The sequence below is a fragment of the Mustela erminea genome, chromosome 10, assembly GCF_009829155.1.
Source record: "Mustela erminea isolate mMusErm1 chromosome 10, mMusErm1.Pri, whole genome shotgun sequence".
In the NCBI taxonomy this organism is placed as follows: domain Eukaryota; kingdom Metazoa; phylum Chordata; class Mammalia; order Carnivora; family Mustelidae; genus Mustela; species Mustela erminea.
Genome location: NC_045623.1, coordinates 4,837,510 through 4,855,337, shown reverse-complemented (window position 1 = coordinate 4,855,337; position 17,828 = coordinate 4,837,510). Strand labels below are relative to the sequence as shown.

General features: G+C 46.0%; 2 non-coding genes across 2 annotated transcripts; both read right to left on the bottom strand.

The window, feature by feature from the left end:
* Positions 1-1,503: 1,503 nt before the first annotated feature.
* Positions 1,504-1,576, bottom strand: TRNAV-CAC. Its single transcript has one exon. It is a non-coding gene; the product is annotated as a tRNA-Val (tRNA).
* A 10,259-nt stretch (positions 1,577-11,835) lies between these two features.
* TRNAN-GUU lies at positions 11,836-11,909 on the bottom strand. Its single transcript has one exon. It is a non-coding gene; the product is annotated as a tRNA-Asn (tRNA).
* Positions 11,910-17,828: the final 5,919 nt, after the last annotated feature.

The window sequence follows — 17,828 nt, the reverse complement described above, 5'->3', positions numbered from 1 at the left end:
CCTCCAGAGGACAAGCCCTCCCCTTAGCCTTGGAGGAGAGGTCCTGCAGAGGCTGGTTTTGAGGGACATTGCCCAAGGAAATGAGCGACAGTGGCCCAACTAATTATCTTGAGAGGTCTTCAAAGGGTGTCCAGACTGAATATATTGGGGGGGGGGTAGAGAGAGAGAGAGAGGTGTGTCAATGTGGGAAAATGCTAACTGGTGCACTGAGGTGAGGGATACAGGATGTTCCCACACCTGCAACTTGTTTTGTGTGTTTCAAAATATGTTTGTTTCTTTGTTTTAAAGGAGTGATCCAGTCAAATTGCAGGTTCTCTGTAGATGAAAACCCTTGAAGTGAGAGGTTAGGTTTCTGAGGGGGATGGAGGTGAGCTCCTGCCCTGGCTGCTCATCCCAGCTCTGCTCTCCCACCCAGGTGATTCCAAGGAACATGAGTCTGGTCCTCTGGCTCTTAGGGACTCACTGCAGAGGCACCTTTGCACGTGCCCTTTGGTGCACAGCACATTTAGGGGAGGAAAAGGAAAATCCTAAGTAAGGAGACAGTGCTGAAAGGTCCTACTGACTGCGACTAGAACCTGACCAGTAGCCGTGAAAAATCCAAATTGTATCCCACAGATCACCAGGCATCCACACAGGATCCCTGCTTTGGCCCTTGCAGATGAAAACCCTGAAAATAAAGTTAGATTTCTCAGATGGGCAGAGCAAAAGTGGGGCGATTCCCAGCGGCCCACAGCTCCCAGCTCTTGCCCTGCTGCTCTTCATCTCTCCCAGCCTCAGCAGCACTTTGGGCTCTGAGGTCTGACCCCAAGCTAACTGGTCGGTGCTCCATTCTAGTCTAGCTTTACTCCTGTGTGTGGCAGAGCCAAGGCCATGCTCTCTTGGTGAGCCTCGGTTTCCCGATGAGTAAGGTGCGGGTGAGGAGCAGAGAGTCCCTCTATTGGTGGCCTCCCAACTAACTCAAGGGCTGTCCTGATGATGGCACCTGAAGGGCTCCTCGGCTCCCCCGTGGGCTCATCGGGTGGAGCCTGAAACGCCGACTCGACGAGTCCCAGGTGCAGTTCGTGTTCTTTGGTTCTGTGGGGGCAAATCCACCTGTTGCGCCAGCGGGCTGGGCTCGGGAAAACCAAGTGTACGGCTCCGGGAGGACGTGGTCGGTTCTCCGAGCCCGGGTGCCTGTCCGCCTGTAGAGCGGATTGAGGCGCCAGTGGAGCAGGTTAGGGGGTTTCTGGAGGTAGAGGAAACGTGCGTTGGGCTTTGTCCCCGGTGCCCTTCTCGGCCTGCCTGACTGGTTGCGGCCCCCGCTCTCCAGCGAGGCCGGCAGCGGACGAACGAGGCGAGGTTGTCAAGTGCGCAGTAGGCTGTCAGGAAGCAAGGGAGCTGCACCCTGGCTTCGTGTTTGTTTCTCTGAAAGGAAAATGAGGCTGCGCACGCTGCCTTCCCCTTGGCTCCAAGCGTCCTCCCTTGTGTGTTGTCAACACGAGGACTAGGGGGGCAAAAGGGTGTTGTTTCCGCCCGGTTTCGAACCGGGGACCTTTCGCGTGTGAGGCGAACGTGATAACCACTACACTACGGAAACGAAACGCGCTGCAGGATTTCATGCCGGAGCCTGAACAGCTTCCGTCCTGCCCCTACTGTTGTGCCCACCACCTTCTTTCCTAAGCGCAAAAAGCCCCTGAAGGGGGGCTTTACCCTCCAGGTAAAGGGACCGCAGCCCCGCTGCGGCGCCGGTTTGGGATCCCGCGTCTCCCCCGAGGAAGCGAAGAGCCGGGGGCCGCCGTCAGTCTGGCTTCGGGATCCGCATCAAACGCAGGGCTTCCACATCCAGAACGACGCGCCCCGGTGCCGAAGGCGCCCCGCCGACTCCCCAGCTCCCGGAGGCGGCGGGTCACGTGCGTCCCAGCCCCAGGCGCCCCCTCCACCCGGCCGGGGGTCACCCGCCCTCTGGGGCTGTCGGTGGTCCGTTTCGCTGCGGGGCGGTCGGTGCTCTCGGCTCGTGGCCGCTGCTCGGCGCCTGGAATCCTCCCAGGAACCGGAGGACGCCCTCTGCCCGGCCTCCCGCCTGCGCCGCCGCGCCTGCCCTGCGCGCTCTGCCCTCCCCGGCCCTCTCTCTCTGCGCTTCTCCGCGGTCCTCTCGCCAAACCGCAATCTCTTTGGTATCCTCGGGTGGTCCCTCGGGTTCCTGCCTGAGCTGCCTTAAAGCCACTGACAAGACGCTTGTGGCCATGACCATCGGACAGTGTCTAGTGAAATCCAGGCACGGAGGGATGAAAAGGAAGCGCAAGAAATGGTTTTTAGAGTTTGGCACAGAGCCCAAGAGTCACAGAGTCCTGACTGGGGAGGGAAGGGCTATTCCTACCTGGCGTTTAGGAATGACTCTTGTCTGGGCTGCCTTGGTGTCTCTCTGTGGCTTTGCAGCCAGACCCGAATAGGCTGGTGGTGACACTTGGTGTGACCAGAGCCACCTTCACAGAGACCTTTAATTTGTGAGAGAGAGACAGAGACAGAGAGACAGAAAGAGAGAGAGAGAGAACGAACAAGCAGGAGCACCAGCCACCAGAGGGAGAGGGAAGCAGGCTCCCCGCTGAGCAGGGAGCCTGAAGTGGGGCTCAATCCCAGACTCTGGGATCAGGACCCCAGCAGAAAGCAGAGGAGACGCCTAAACTACTGAGCCACCCCCACAGAGGCCTTAAGTACTGGGAGCAGAGTGGAGAGGAGAAGCCTAGAAAAATAGATTTTTCAAGTTGTTTTCTCTCTGTGTCCCCCATTCAAGTGTGTAGGACCTTACTGTGTGGTATTGATTGCAGTCCATTTAAAGCACGACCACTTTCCTGATATTTGGCAGTTTCTCATAAAGTTAAAAAATATACCTACCCTGTTACCTGGTAATAAATTGCTATTAACTTCCCGAGAAAAACGAATGCTTACATCCAAAGGAAGCTTCTACACGAACATTGGTGCGATGTCATTTATACTAGGCCAACCTGGATAAAACTCACATGTATTTTCAGAATGGATTAGTACTGTGTAGTAAAAACATTCAAACTATGGATAAGGCAGTAACACGAATAACTCCCTCAAACAGTGTGTTCAGCAAAAGATGCCCACCATAAAGGCATGTTTGTACACCTAAAACCTATGTATTCAAATGCACCTATCTGATACTCCTGTGTGCTCCCACTGCCAGGAAGTATCAGCCGAGAACAGGGCTTCCCTTTTTTAAATATTTTGCCAGGAAACTTCCTGAGCTGATGGAAGTACATTAGGCTGGCTGATACTCACAGAGGCTTATACCTTTATCACATTTTGCGGTATACTTAATGTTATAACCTTAACATTAAACATAAAGTTAATTAACAGTGTCTCTGAATGACAGATTAGACCACAGGACATAACAGGTATAGCCAGAATATTCCACCCCAAAATAAAGTGAATTAGTTTTAAAACCTGAGAATTCTCAAAAATATTATTTTAGTTCTATGTAATATTAATTCAAGATTAAACTATATATTTGTTTCATATGTACACAAATAAATTACTTTTTTCATGTAGTCTATAAAGTCTATGCAAAAGACTGAATATATTAGCACCTTTAACACCTCCTAGACAATGCTAGAGCTCTGGAACATCTCAATTCCATTTACTCCCCTCATTTTTGGGTGTTTGGCCTTACTTTCATTTCAACATACATTTTGAATTCATAGACATTATTATTATTGTTTGGATAGTGATATTTATTTGACTTAGTCACATATTTAACCTATCTACCTGTTGCTCTTCATTCCTACCTTCATTTTTCCACATTTTTCTTGCGCCCAGGTAGCCTGAAGAGTTACCTTTTGCATTTCCTTTAGTTGGGGTAAGCTACTAATGTGGTAAGGTCTTCACTTCCTCTTGACAGATATCTGGCCAGGGATTAGCAGCACCTAGTAGGTTGGAAATGATCTTGCTCTAACCCTTCCCTAAGGTCTCCTTTTTCATTGTTTTTGCTGGGAATTCAGCTTCCAATCTTCGGACGATGTAATAGGAATTCACCACCCACTCCCCATCCAGGTGCTGCTATGATTGTTTTCATTTGTCTTTGGAGTTCACCAGCTTGGGCCCCTGATTTTCTTGTCCTTCTCTGGCTTGAAGTTCACTGATCTTCTTCCACATGTGGTTGGATAGATCATCACAATTTTTCCTTAATCGTCCGTAATATCTTTCTATATGGTTTCCGCCCCATTTGCTGTCTCCTCCAGCCTCCGAGACTTTAATTACATGTGTGTTAGGCCTTCAGGACATGGCCCATATCTCTATTACACTGCTTTCTGAATTTCTCTTCCTTTCAGCTCTCTATGCTTAAGCCTGGAGAGTTTCCTTCTCCTTACATAGTTCCAGGATAATCACCTCTCTTCCAAACTGCTATGAAACTCAACTATTAACTCTTTAAAATGCCAACTATTATGTATTTTATTTCTGTAGTTTTTATCTGATTTTTAAAATGGATTCTGTTTCTCTGATGAAACTTTTTATCTTGTCATCCCTTTTCTGGTCAGCTGAATCATACCACTTTATCTTTTTAAAGTAATTGTAGGTAACTTTTAAGTAATTTAAGGAACCTCTCTACACCCAAGGTGGGGCTTGAACTCACTAGTCCAAGATCAAGAGTCCCCATGTTCTACTAACTAAAATAATAACTCATAACTCAGTATCTCAATCACCCATGAGTTAGTTTCCATGGTTTGCTTCCCCACCCCCTTGCTTCTCTTCCCTTACAATCCTAGAGTATTGTGATTGAATGATGAAACTGTTGTGTGAACAATGATAGCCTGTTTGAAAGATGTTGTCTTTCTCTGAAGATATTCACCCTCTCCCTCAGGAGGCAGCAGAGGAACAGATCGCCCCTAATCCCTGACTAAGCTGATTTACAGTTTGTTTGCCCTCAGGGGAAGCCTCAGTCTCCAGCTAGTTTGCTCGAACTGCTGTGCTGCAGATGGCCAGGGCTCCCCCACCTGAGACCGTGGCATGTTTCCTCGGGCCCTTCCTCTTCGATGAATCCTGAACTTCAGCTTGTATCTCCTTAGCACCATGGCAGTGCTGAAAATTCCACTTTCTTTTCAGCCACACTCTGCTTGCCTTCTAGCCTCTTATGTGCACGTAGCTTAATTTGCGAATGTGTCCAGGGGAAATTCTGTCCCAAGCATGCAGCTCACTTAACCCACTCCAGGATCTTGGCTCCTCACGTCTGAATCCTTGGTCAGCTCCACATGTGCTACCCCTTTCTCCTCTCTCTCTTGTCCAGATCTATGAAACTTTTTTTTTTTTTTTTAAGGATTCTGATCATTTATTTGACAGAGAGAGACACAGCGAGAGAGGGAACACAGCAGGGGGAGTGGGAGAGGGAGAAGCAGTTCGCACAGAGCAGGGAGCCGGATGCGGGGTGGGGGTAGGGGGCTGGATCCCAGGACCCAGGGATCATGACCTGAGCCGAAGGCAGACACCCAACGCCCAAGGACTGAGTCACCCAGGAGCCCCTCTATGAAACTTCTTAATGTGTTGCTGTTTTCTCTGACTCTTACTAGCTGCCATCTCTCCAGTTCCTCAAGGTCTTGTTCCTGAGGGGGAAAAGGCAGAAAACTAGTTTTATTCCACTGAGCTTCTCTTCACTTTTCTCTTCTCTTTCGCTTCTCTCCAGAATTCCTTCAATGCAGACATTATTTCTTTTCAAGGTGAATGCCGGTTTACTGCAAATACACCGTCATCACTGAAAGATGACATCTACAACTTCCAGATAAATTATATTTTCTTTTTCTTAAAAGAAGGGGGGATCACTAGTGCATACTTGAAGTTTTCTTATAATACCTGGATTAAGTATGACCAGATACTAAAAGCTCTTGCTAGAAGCATGTGCAAAAGACTGTCCACCATGAGCTGAACAATCATCATGCCTGTCCAAGGTCCAAGGATTTGAGGACGCTGGATCCAGGCCCCTGCTGCACTATCTCCACTCAGATGGCTTTCAAAATCATTAAGTAACCAGTTTTTCTGGTGCTGGTCACTAATATGCCAACCAAACCATTTAACACCCCTCATTTCTTCTGAGGAATGTTGAAAGCTGGCAGTGTGGTACAGTTAGAAGTGGAAAGCAAAGTCTTAATTCCCATTGTACTAGCAGCTTTCTCAGAGCTTCACTGTGCGACGGGCACACGGTTCCTTGTGTATCCAGCCCACATACAACCCCGAGACAGTGCAGGTTCTGACCACCCTCGTTGCAGATGAGGACACTTGGGCACCAGAGGGCTGGCTGACTTGCCAAGGGCCCCATCCCACTGATGGTGAGAGCCAGCACTCAGAGCCAGGCCGTCTGCCCCCAGAGCCCCTGTGCTGGGCCATCGTGCCAGTGCTCACGGAGAAGACTTCACCAAGATTTCCCTCCCCTCCTTCTTATTCAACACCCCTCATCTGAGGAAAAAAAAAAAAGAGAGAGAGAGAGAGAAGATTCAAAGTAAAGCCTACAAAACACTGAGAACTAATTGATGACATAGAAGAGAAAGAGCACAGAAAAAGATTTAGTCTTCCCCAGAAACAGACTCCATGGCTTCAGGGATGATGTAATCACATCTCCCAGCCAGAAGCACTTCTGAAATCTTGATTCTTCTTAATGATCTGAACAGGGAACATCCCCAGGGAGTCCAGAAAAAAACAAAAACAAAAACAGAAAAACAGTTGACAGTGCCTTTTGTGTTGAAAGCCCAGAGGAGACAGACAGGTGAGCATACCTGCCTACCTGACTTAGGGCAAAAGGGAGTGCTCCTGGGAGGGACAAGGCTAAGGGAGGCCAGTCCCTAAAACTGAGACAGAATCATGCTTCTCCAAGTTCATTAGGAACAGAGCACTTCCATATTTGACCACATCCATGTACCTTTATCACTGATGAGCTAATAGTTCCCACACTTTTGATTTATTTTTAAAATTAATTGTATATCAGCATCACAACTGAAATACCAGTAGGAACTACCACAAACAGGATGTAACTCTAAAACTACATAAAAGGAAAAAATCGAGTTGTTATAGTTAATAACAGAAGTAATAAGCAGAGCCCAGGAGCCTCCACAAGTATTCCGTTGAGGTGTGGGCAGGGGCAGCCTTTAGAGGAACCTAGAGCAATGTTGGGCTTGAGTGATCAAGGCAAGAGGCCCTGGTCATGCCCGGTTCACCACTGCCCTGCAGGAGCCAGGGTCTGGAATGGGTTCCTCTTCACCAGCCCAGGGAAAGCAGGAAAGTCCTCCTCTCCACTAAAGCTCAGGGAAAGCGGAGAGTTCAGTACAGACACAGGAGCTGCTGGTCCTAGGGATGTACTAGGTGGACTAAAATGAATCTAATGCTGAAAGACAAGTCTAGACCTTCAAATAAACAAATCTCATGTGTACTGACGTGCCAGATGAATGAGCCAGATGTGCAGTTTCAAATGCGGAGGCCACCGGACGCCTATGGCAAGTGAGTGCTTGAAATGTAGCTAATGCTGAGAAACTGAATTTTCAAATTTGTTTTTTGTACTTCATAATTAAGTTTAAATAGCTACACATAGCCCTGGCTACAGTATAGGATAGTACAGGTTAGATAATAACCAGCATATCACATCTGGTGAAGCTGACTAACTCATCGTCTGCCTAATTGCTCTGCAGCAGTAAACAGATTAATGACACCTCGCTTTTTTTTTTTTTTTTTAAGATTTTATTTATTTATTTGACAGAGATCACAAGTAGGCAGAGAGGCAGAGAGACGGGGTGGGGGTGGGTGGGGGGAGGGAAGCAGGCTCCCTGCTGAGCAGAGAACCCCATGCGGGGCTCGATCCTAAGACCCTGAGATCATGACCTGAGCCAAAGGCAGAGGCTTAACCCACTGAGCCACCCAGGTACCCCAGACACCTCGCTTTTAATAACAATTCTTTTTTTTTTTTTTTTTTTTAAGATTTGTTTGAGAGAGAGAGAACACAGAGGAGCAAGTCGGGGGGGAGGGGCAGAGGAAGAGAGGAAGAGGGAAGGAGAGTCTTGAGCAGACCCCATGCTGAGTGCAGGCCCAATAGTTCAGGACCCGAGCCAAAACCAAGAGTCTGATGCTTAACCCACTGTGCCATCCAGGCACCCCCAAGAACAATCCGGAATTGCTTTCTTCAGCTGCCTAGATACTGCTGAATGTCAGTTCAACCCCAGGGGCCATCTCTTCTGCTGCCTCTGCTTCCTCATCAGATCCACACGGCTTCCCCAAGGGAACAAATGGGAGCCTCAGCCAGTCCTGCCCTCTCACAGGTGGGGTCTCCGTCCCTTGGCTGGTCATGGGGCTCTACCCAGGTGGTGGCTTCAGGCCTTTCCCCCCAGGTCTGACTGATGTTGCTGAAGAACTGTGTTGGCCCAATGTTGTACACTGCAGAGGTTTCCTTGTTTTTGAAAGTCCCTGGGACGAGAGCATGACTCCAGGCTCTGGTTGGCAGGAGGTCACATAGAGCCATGCCATCTCTGTGCGGATTAGGTGAGGCAGGAGTAAGACAGTCATGTCAGCCACTGTGCGTCTCTGGTAGAACTTTTGTCCCATTCCCAGGACACTGCATTTGATTCTCAAGAGCAGCGTTTTTACTGAATTGTGCAAAGCTAACTTCTCTATAGCACAAAGAGGACTGCGGAACAAGAATGGAAGTCATGAAAGAGTAAAGACAAAGTTCTGAGACAGCACTTAAATGGTGATGGCGAGGTTTTGACCTTCCATGGGAGCCAGAAGGCCAAGCCCAGCAAAGCTCTGTCACCTCAGGGACTTTGACTCTGGATGGATGCCAATACTCTTCATTCCCCAAGTCTGTCCCAGACTGAAAGAACACCCCAGAGCAAAGCGAAAACACAACAGGTCTCCCAGATCCACCAGAAGCTGAGGGTGGGACACAAAGGACCAAAATGGAGAGTGACCCAGAGACAGAGAAAAGGACAATGGGTGTATTGACCAAACACTAACCGGGAATTGGCTTTATTTAACGACTAGATGGTCGTTTAACTTCGGATGGTCCAAGGGCTACATTTCCACAGAAGAATTTCCACCCCTCCACATATTTCAAAGCTAGCTATGATGTGTCTACAGAGGTTCATATGAAAATTATATTTCTGTCAGTAGTAAAGAGATTATGAAAGAGTTATCCCACTCATTGTCGACTTACAGAAATGGAACAGCTATAAGAATGTTGTCATTTAACAAAGAGAAAAACAGGATTTAGAAAAGAGACAGAAAAGGGAGGAGAAAGAAAAAACCCTACAGAAGACTTGAGAATATTTTGGTTTTGTTTTTCCTTTCCTTGGTAAACGGATCAGCTGAAAGCCAGCAAACAGCTAGTCTAAACAATTAATTCTGGTGAAGCTGCCTCACTCGTCAGGTCAATATTTTTAGCTATTTGTGTGAATGCTCCCAGAAGTTCTTCAAAGTTTAGTTGTGGGATGAATGTGGTGACTCCGCCTCCCCAGTTTTCTTTGTGTAATACCTGCCAGGCCCTTGCTTTGGCACCTCTTAATTCAGCCTAACTGAACTACTTTCTCCATCAGGATTTCTTAAGCTCATAACCATCCCTGTTGAGCCATAATTATTCTGAAAAGAGCAGATTTGACGATGCCCACTTGGGTATCACTTTGACACACCTTTAACAGTTGAATATCAACTTAAGGTAATGGTTGTGAGCAACACAGAGGTAATTAGATAGCAGGTAGCACAGGAAAGCCAACAGTCTGAGGACAGCAAAAATATCACAATAGATACTTTAAATTTACTTTGCCTTCTTGCCTCAGCCAAACCAGAAGTATCAACTTCACTTCAGCCTAGCCCAGTGGCTTTGAACTTTTTCCAACCAAGGCCTATTAAATATAAAGTACAAAACGTGGACCATTTAAAAGCCTTTACCAATATAAGCCAACCTGAATAAGCACTGATGTAGTACCAACTAAAGTTCAGAACATTAGCAGACCACAGAAATCTTCCTCATGACTTTTCCCACCCAAGAGCTCACGGAGTCATCTCCATCCCAAAGCCCCACAACCCCCCCACATTTTATCAGTATGTATGTGTGTGTGTGTGTGTGTATTTATGTATATATTTGTCTTTGCTTTCACATAAATTAAATCATAAAGCATATATATATATATATATATATATATATTTTTTTTTTTTTTTTTTTTGCGGGGGGAGACAGGCATGGTCCGAGTTCTTCACTCACCATTATGTCTGTGATATTTATCCATGTTTTCCATGCAGTGCTTGTTTTCGTATTCCTTGTATGAATTATATCCCAGTATACTTATTAAGCTCTTGGATGTTTGAGTTGGTTCCAGTTTAGGATATTTTGGATTGATATGAACATTCTTTTCTATGTCTTTTAGTGGACATATACATTTCTCTAAGACAGCCCGTTTCAATAAAAATATAATGGCAGTCACATACAGTTCTAAATTTTCTAGTAGATACCTTTTAAAAAGTAAAATGAAAGAGTAAAATGAACATCTATCTAATATTGTACTAGACCTACTATATCAAAATATTGTCATTGCAACATGCAATATTAACAACTTTTCGGGTGTTCAGTAGCTGCATGTAGCTTGACCTCTCATATTGGAGAGCACGGGACTAAGGTATGTAGCTAAAAGTAGAATTTCTGGGCCACAGTATATAACCATGAAGGCATGACCCTTAGCTGACACTGCCAAATTTTTTTCCCAACAGTTTTGGAATTTATTTTTACCGTTTCCAGAATTAAGAGTCTCCAGTGCTCCTCATCCTCTCAGCATTTGGGATTGTCAGTCTTTTTTTAAAGTCAGATTTATAGAGATGTAATTTACATACAGTAAAATTCATGAACATTAGATTATGCTACATTCTCTTCAGTGATACTTGTACATGAAACTGGATTTTGGTGGTTGCTGTGATAAAAAAAAAAACAAGCACCGTGCCCCCCCCCCCAAATCAGTGTGTGACAAGGAATGAAGCCTGAGAAGGTCTGAGAAACTGTGCAGTGCACAACACCAAGGCATATGATTTCGAAATGTCAGAACACTGAAAACAAATCATTCTGTTAAACTTTTGTAGGGAGTCAAGAGAACACCCAAGAATATCCACAGCACCACCCACATACTCTCAATATACAGAAATATATATGTGAACCAAGCAAACAATAGCATTCCCCAAGTACATACCAGAAAATACCAACCAGAATCCTCAGGACAACAGAAATCTAAGAGTCTCACAGGCTATATTAGTTGTCATTTACGACCTAACAGAGAATAAAGATCCCTGGCAACTACCACTCATCAGAGATTAGTCCCAGGAATTCACTTCATAAAATTAAACCACAGTCACACACTGATGCACGCGGATAGGGGAAAATAATGATGCACAATGAGAGGAAGAGAGAGAAAAAGAAGAGTTTTCCAATCACCCTACTTAGTATGTAAAAGGCAAAGAGCTCACTTTCTGCCCATGAGATTCAACAGCACTGAGCCAACAGCACTAACGGTCCAGGTGTGCAGGAGGAGCAGGATTCTATTGGCTCCACTGAGATGTCTGAGCTAATTTTCATGGACATAGCAGAAAACAAACAACAACAACAACGACAAAAAACTGTCATGGAATACTGCAGTTATATGCATGCCAAATGATAGGCCAGACCATACTCTAAGAGAATCAGGTTGGGGAGATGGGGCCGGTGGGTCTTATTTAAGAGCTGATGTGAATTAGATAGGACCCGGAATCCAGTAACATTTTTACGTGAAGAAATGTGCAAGTGATAAACAGCAGGAAAGACGCGGAACTCAAGTTAAAAGTTTGGCACTCCGTCCCTGGGTGGGCTCGAACCACCAACCTTTCGGTTAACAGCCGAACGCGCTAACCGATTGCGCCACAGAGACACAAGCTCCTCGGCGTCCCCCGCCTTCTTAGGTAGTCAGTAGCTCCTTACCTCGCAATGTGCCGTGCACTGGACAGTAGACGTTCCAAAGCCTTGGAAATCCCGAGACCAGGATCGCAGCAGACGCCGCGTGCTCATCACGTGAAACCTGGGCGCCGGGCGATTCTGAAGACAAAAGGGCACCCCAACGGCCTCTCCCCCTTTGCTCCCCACCCGCCTTAAACGCTAGGGTCCTCGTGGTCTGAGGCGAGTGGGCTCCGCGGGACGGTGCAAGTCGGTGGGCTCGCCTGATGGCACTTGCCGTTTCTCCGCCTTCACCAGACGGCCCTTCGTCGCCACCTGTCCTCAGGGGTGCGGGGGACCTGCACCAGGACCGCTGTGCGGGCTGGAGGGGGTGCGAGGAATACAAGTGGTCAGAAGGAGAGCATTTGTCCACATTCGGGGATGCCTTCGAGGCGGGGGGTGGGGGCGCTTCCGCTGCCGCCTTCGGTTTCCCGTGCCTAGCAGGCAAGCTCTGCGCGGGCAGCGGTCGTGGTGATGGTCGCTCTAACGTCCCCACGCCGAGACTGGGGGTCACTCACGCACCAGGACGCTCTCCTGGAACTTGTCGGATTCCACTGTCGTCTTTAGCTCTTAGGCCCTTCGTGAATGGAAATCCTGAAAAACTTTTCTTTTCTTTTCTCTTTTTTTAAAGATTTTATTTATTTATTTGACAGAGAGAGATCACAAGTAGACAGAGAGGCAGGCGGAGAGAGAGAGAAGCAGACTCCCTGCTGAGCAGAGAGCCCGATGCGGGGCTCGATGCGGGGCTCGATCCCAGGACTGTGACATCATGACCTGAGCTGAAGGCAGCGGCTTAATCCACTGAGCCACCCAGGCGCCCCCTGAAAAACTTTTCAAATGGAAATTTCTTTTTTTTCCAAACTCCTCAAACTTCTAACAGTTCATGGTGCGGCATCCCCAGCGGACGCCCCAGAAAGGGCCTACGTAGGGCGGGCCGTCCGCACGCTTCGGCCGCGCGCGCCCAGCCCCGCCCCACACGCGCCCCCGGCTTTCCGTGGGGCGGGCGTGGGCGCCTGCCGCGGAAGGCGCGGCGAGAAAGGCTAGCGCCTTGGGGCGGAGGCGGGGGGCGAGAAGCTGCGGAGGCACGTCCGGGGGCATTGAGACTTCCTAGGCGGCCTGGGCAGCGGTGAGGGCCCGATCCTGGAGAGACGAGAATGCTTCTTTTATCCTAGCCGGATGAGGAAGGAAGGAAAAAGAGAACCCGAAAGAAGGAAAACCGCGTAGACCCGTAGCTCTGTTTAAAAAGGGTGGGGGGGAGGCGGGGAGCAGCAAAATATCATCGAGGCTGTTAGAACGACTTAGAACACAGCGGTTGCCAGGCGGCCCATGGCTCTCCGTCATCGTACAGTGCTCAGTACTCTGCGTTGCACTCGGCTGCAATCGCCTCGAAGCAGAGTCTGGTGAGGTTGTGGCGAGTGTTAAAATTCTGCAGAGTTGCGCCACTTACCAGCGGCTCGAGAGCACGGTTTCCCGAGACCCCCGCGCTCTGCGCTGAGAAAAGGGGAAACCGCACGGTGCGCGCTGGACTTACAGGCATCTCGAAATGCCGGACTGCCCCACGTCTGGAAGGAGGTGAAGGAGGAGTCACCAAAGATACCTTTGATATCTTTCTAAAAATCATTTTTTAGATTTTTCTGGTTGAGGTGTTTCAAACATCAGTAGGGCCTTTTTAGACCAAAATAGGGACGAAATGAAATGAGACTTCGCACTTTAGCTGGATACTTTAAATAAAATCCAACGAATAAATGAAATCTTAACATTTTTTTCTTCGAACAGTAAATGACTGAACATAGAGTGCACAAATCTGAAGTGCACAGCCCAGTGAGTTTTGCTAAAAGTAACTGGTATCTCGATCAAATTAGGGAAAATTTATATTAGTCCAAAAATTTAGAGTTCCTTTCCAGTTGTTAGAAAAGAATCTGAAAGATCGAATGAAATGGGGCCTCTTGCGTGAAGGGTTTTAAAATGAAGCCGGGGGGTGGGGGGCGCCTTGGTGGCGCAGCGTTAGTTAAGCCCCTGCCTTTGGCTGGGGTCGTGATCTCATGGTCCTGGAATCCTGGAATCGAGCATCGGGCTCTCTGCTTGGTGGGGAGCCTGCTTCCCCCTCTCTCTCTCTGCCGGCCTCTCTGCCTACTTGTGATCTCTTTCTCTCCCTCTGTCGAACGAATAGATAAAATCTTTAAAAAATAATAATAATAAAAAGAGAATAAATAAAATAAAATGGAGCCAGGAAGCCATTAAGGAGATGGGCTTTTATGCACGCCTCCACTGGGTAGAATCAGGAATTTTTGAGTTGAGCCAAACCCCAAATATTACAAGGACTGAGCCCGAAAATATATAACTTGCCACAGGAAGAGACTTTGCTTAGTGATAACCTTAGCAATCAATCACAGTCAAGATTAGCTTTCTGCCATCAACCCCAGTGGAAAGTCTGCTAGGGTCGCTCTGGCGGCTTGGTGGATTTAAGTGTCAGATCTAGGATCTCAAAGTCTTGAGTTCAAGAAGCCTCCTATTGGACTCTGTACTCCGTGCCACTTGGACTCTACCTGGGAAAGTTTTTAAAAAAGGGGGGGGGGGGTCTCGCTAAGCAACTCTTTAGGTTGTTATTCAAGTATGTGTGCCGAATTGCAGTTCTTTGATCCCAAATAAACAGTCTTCTTAATCATTGCCTCCTGACACCTTTAGGTTGCATGCCTGCTGTCAGAAGCAGGACCTGAAGTGACTTCACAGCAGGACCAGTGGCTCCTGGAAGCCGCTGCAGTAGCCATGGGAGACTTCTGTGCTCAGGGACAGTATATGAAGAGCCTTTCACTTGTACTGAGTCCTCTTCAACGTACCAACCTCTCTGCTTTCGGTTGGGGTGGTTGTCTTTCTTAGGGATCGGGTGGGTGGCTGCCCAGAGAGAGAGATGCTCATTATGCCACTGCAGGGTTTTCACTATTGAGGAGTACTCTTTTGTTTCAAAGGCTTGCAAAACTTGTGATGCCCAGTGTTTTTTAACAACTGTTGGATCATTTAAAATTGCAGTGACCACTCCAGGAAACCTTTGGGGGCACCCTTAAAAAAGAGGATTCCAAGCATTCTTTGAATAGTATACAAAGGACAAAGTAAGTCCAAAACACCTCTGAAACTTTCCTTACATGGAATGCAAATAATAATAATAAAATTTTAATAAAAGACTTTGGTCATCTGAGCAGGAAACCTTAAATTAGTCCATCTGCTAGAAACATAATTTGGATCCATCTATTCTCTTGAGCTTGAGCTTTCCCCTGAGACATAGCTAAAATTAAAACAAAACAAAACTATAAGATCTCTGTGTTTGTGTCCATATATGTATGTTACAGATATGGTATGTTGCTACCTTAGGATGGTATCGCCAAAATTAATTTTAAAAGTTCTGCTTAATTGGCTTAGGGAAAATTAAGTGTTTATAAATTAAGTATTCCTAAAGTTCTCAGTAATAGCATGAAGGCTAACCCAAATGTTTTCAAGTTCATATAATTTAGGATAATCTTCAGTAAACAAAAGATAATTCAAGTTTGTTGATTTAATAAAAACAAGAGCATCTTCAGTTATCCGCATTAAATATAATGCAGATAAACAACTTCTTCTACTTGGGTTTACTAGTCAAATAAACTTGTGTTATCTCTGTGTTACAAAATTTGTGAATGAAAGAAATAAAATGATTAATTCGGGCCCTGGGTGGCTCAGTCAGTTAAGCTTCTGACTCTTGATCTCAGCTCAGGTCTTGAGCTCAGGGTGGTGAGTTCAAGCCATACATTGGGCTCCAAGCTGGGCGTGGACCCTACTAAAAAAAGAAAGAAAGAAAGGAAGGAAGGTGATGAACTGTTTAATGTCTAATCCAAGTATAATTGTTAAAAACAAATAATTTAAATAAATATGAATGAGACCGTTTGTACTGTTAGACTAAATAGTGGATATTCATTGAATATCTAAATCATTTCCAAAAAAGATAAACATTAATTGCTAAACATAGTTTATCTAGCTTTGGCTTTTTAATTTTTACCAAAAAATTATTATAAGAATATATCTCTAAAAATTTTGAAATGTTTTTGTAAGTTTGCTAATGTACTACAGGATGCTCATTTATAATAGATAGTTGCCTGCCTCTTTTTTTTATTTAATTTTTTATTAACATGTAATGTATTATTAGCCCCAGGGGTACAGGTCTGTGAATCGCCAGGTTTACACACTTCGCAGCACTCACCATAGCACATACCTTCCCCAAAGTCCATAACCCCACCACCCTCTCCCTAAGCCCCTGCCCCCGGCAACCCTCAGTTTGTTTTGTGAGATGATCCCATTTTGTTTCATTTATCCTTTTGCTATCCCCCACAACCCCCACGTTGCATCTCCACTTCCTCATATCAGGGAGATCATATGATAATTGTCTTTCTCTGATTGACTTATTTCATTAAGCACAATGCCCTCTAGTTCCATCCACGTTGTGGCAAATGGCAAGATTTCATTTCTTTTGACGGCTGCATAGTATTCCATTTTGTGTGTGTGTGTGTGTGTGTGTGTGTGTGTGTGTGTGTGTATACATACATACACCACATCTTCTTTATCCATTTATCTGTTGATGGACATCTAGGTTCTTTCCATAGTTTGGCTATTGTGGACATTGCTGCTATAAACATTCGGGTGCGCATGCCCCTTCGGATCACTACGTTTGTATCTTTAGGGTAAATACCCAGTAGTGCAATTGCTGGGTTGTAGGGTAGCTCTGTTTTCAACTTTTTGAGGAACCTCCATGCTGTTTTCCAGAGTGGTTGCACCAGCTTGCATTCCCACCAACAGTATAGGAGGGTTAGTTGCCTGCCTCTTAATAGTCCCTAAAAAGCAAAGATTACAAGTGGTTAAAAAGGTTGGAAAAGGAGCTAAAAATACAAATGAGTCAAAGAGAAAAATGTCAAAACACTTAGAATAGTAAGCATACATGAACTCTGCATATGCCATGTGCACTGATGCTGAGAGAATGCACACAAGGGAACAGGTGTGCCTTTGGAAGAGGAAGAATCCATGAACTTTCCTAAGAGTTTTCTGCTACTGTGGAAGGATTTGTTGTAAATTCTGGTATGTTTCAAACTGCGGTCATAGACCATTGATGAGTTCTGATGAACGTTTATTTGAGTAGAAAATACAACTATTATCTCTATCTGCTTATGTAGTTGAATGGATGATATATGTATCTTCAATTTTATCTGTAATTTATAGATTTTATTATAGGGGTATTTATCCATATATGAATAAAAAAAGAAAAATTTTACTTAAAAAGTAGAAAGGAGAGTACATGCCTGGCATATACGGAAAATAAGCAATACTGAGTTTGTTAAACTTTTACTTCAGTTACTTATATGGTTTTATATGTGTATGCGCTGAGACATAATACACAGACTATTTCTTGCTGTGAAATGATGCAACATGTTTGAAAGCCGCTGTTTTTATACCGCAGTAAACTGAACGACGAAGGTTCTGTGTGGCCAGTAGAAAAGGCCAATACGGGAGCAGTCATCCTTTCTGTCCTGTACATGCACAGTGGTCACTCCTCAAAGCCAGGCTGCAGCCGCTCTTTGGTGGATTCATACTTTGTTGCCTTGTCTTTTATGATTTATAGCCAGGCAGCAACCTTTGTTTGAAAGAACTTCTCCTTTTTCAATCTTAAGCATGAATGCTGCCTGACATAGCTTTACATCACACTTCAGTGAACCAGTGGCATCCGGAGCAAGGAATCTTTACGTGTCCTTTCTTCCTTGTTTGGTTACACAGCTGTGCTAGAGGACCGCTTTCTCTTCTTGGGAGCTTTAGGATTAGCCTGGCCTCTGCACCAGTCTTG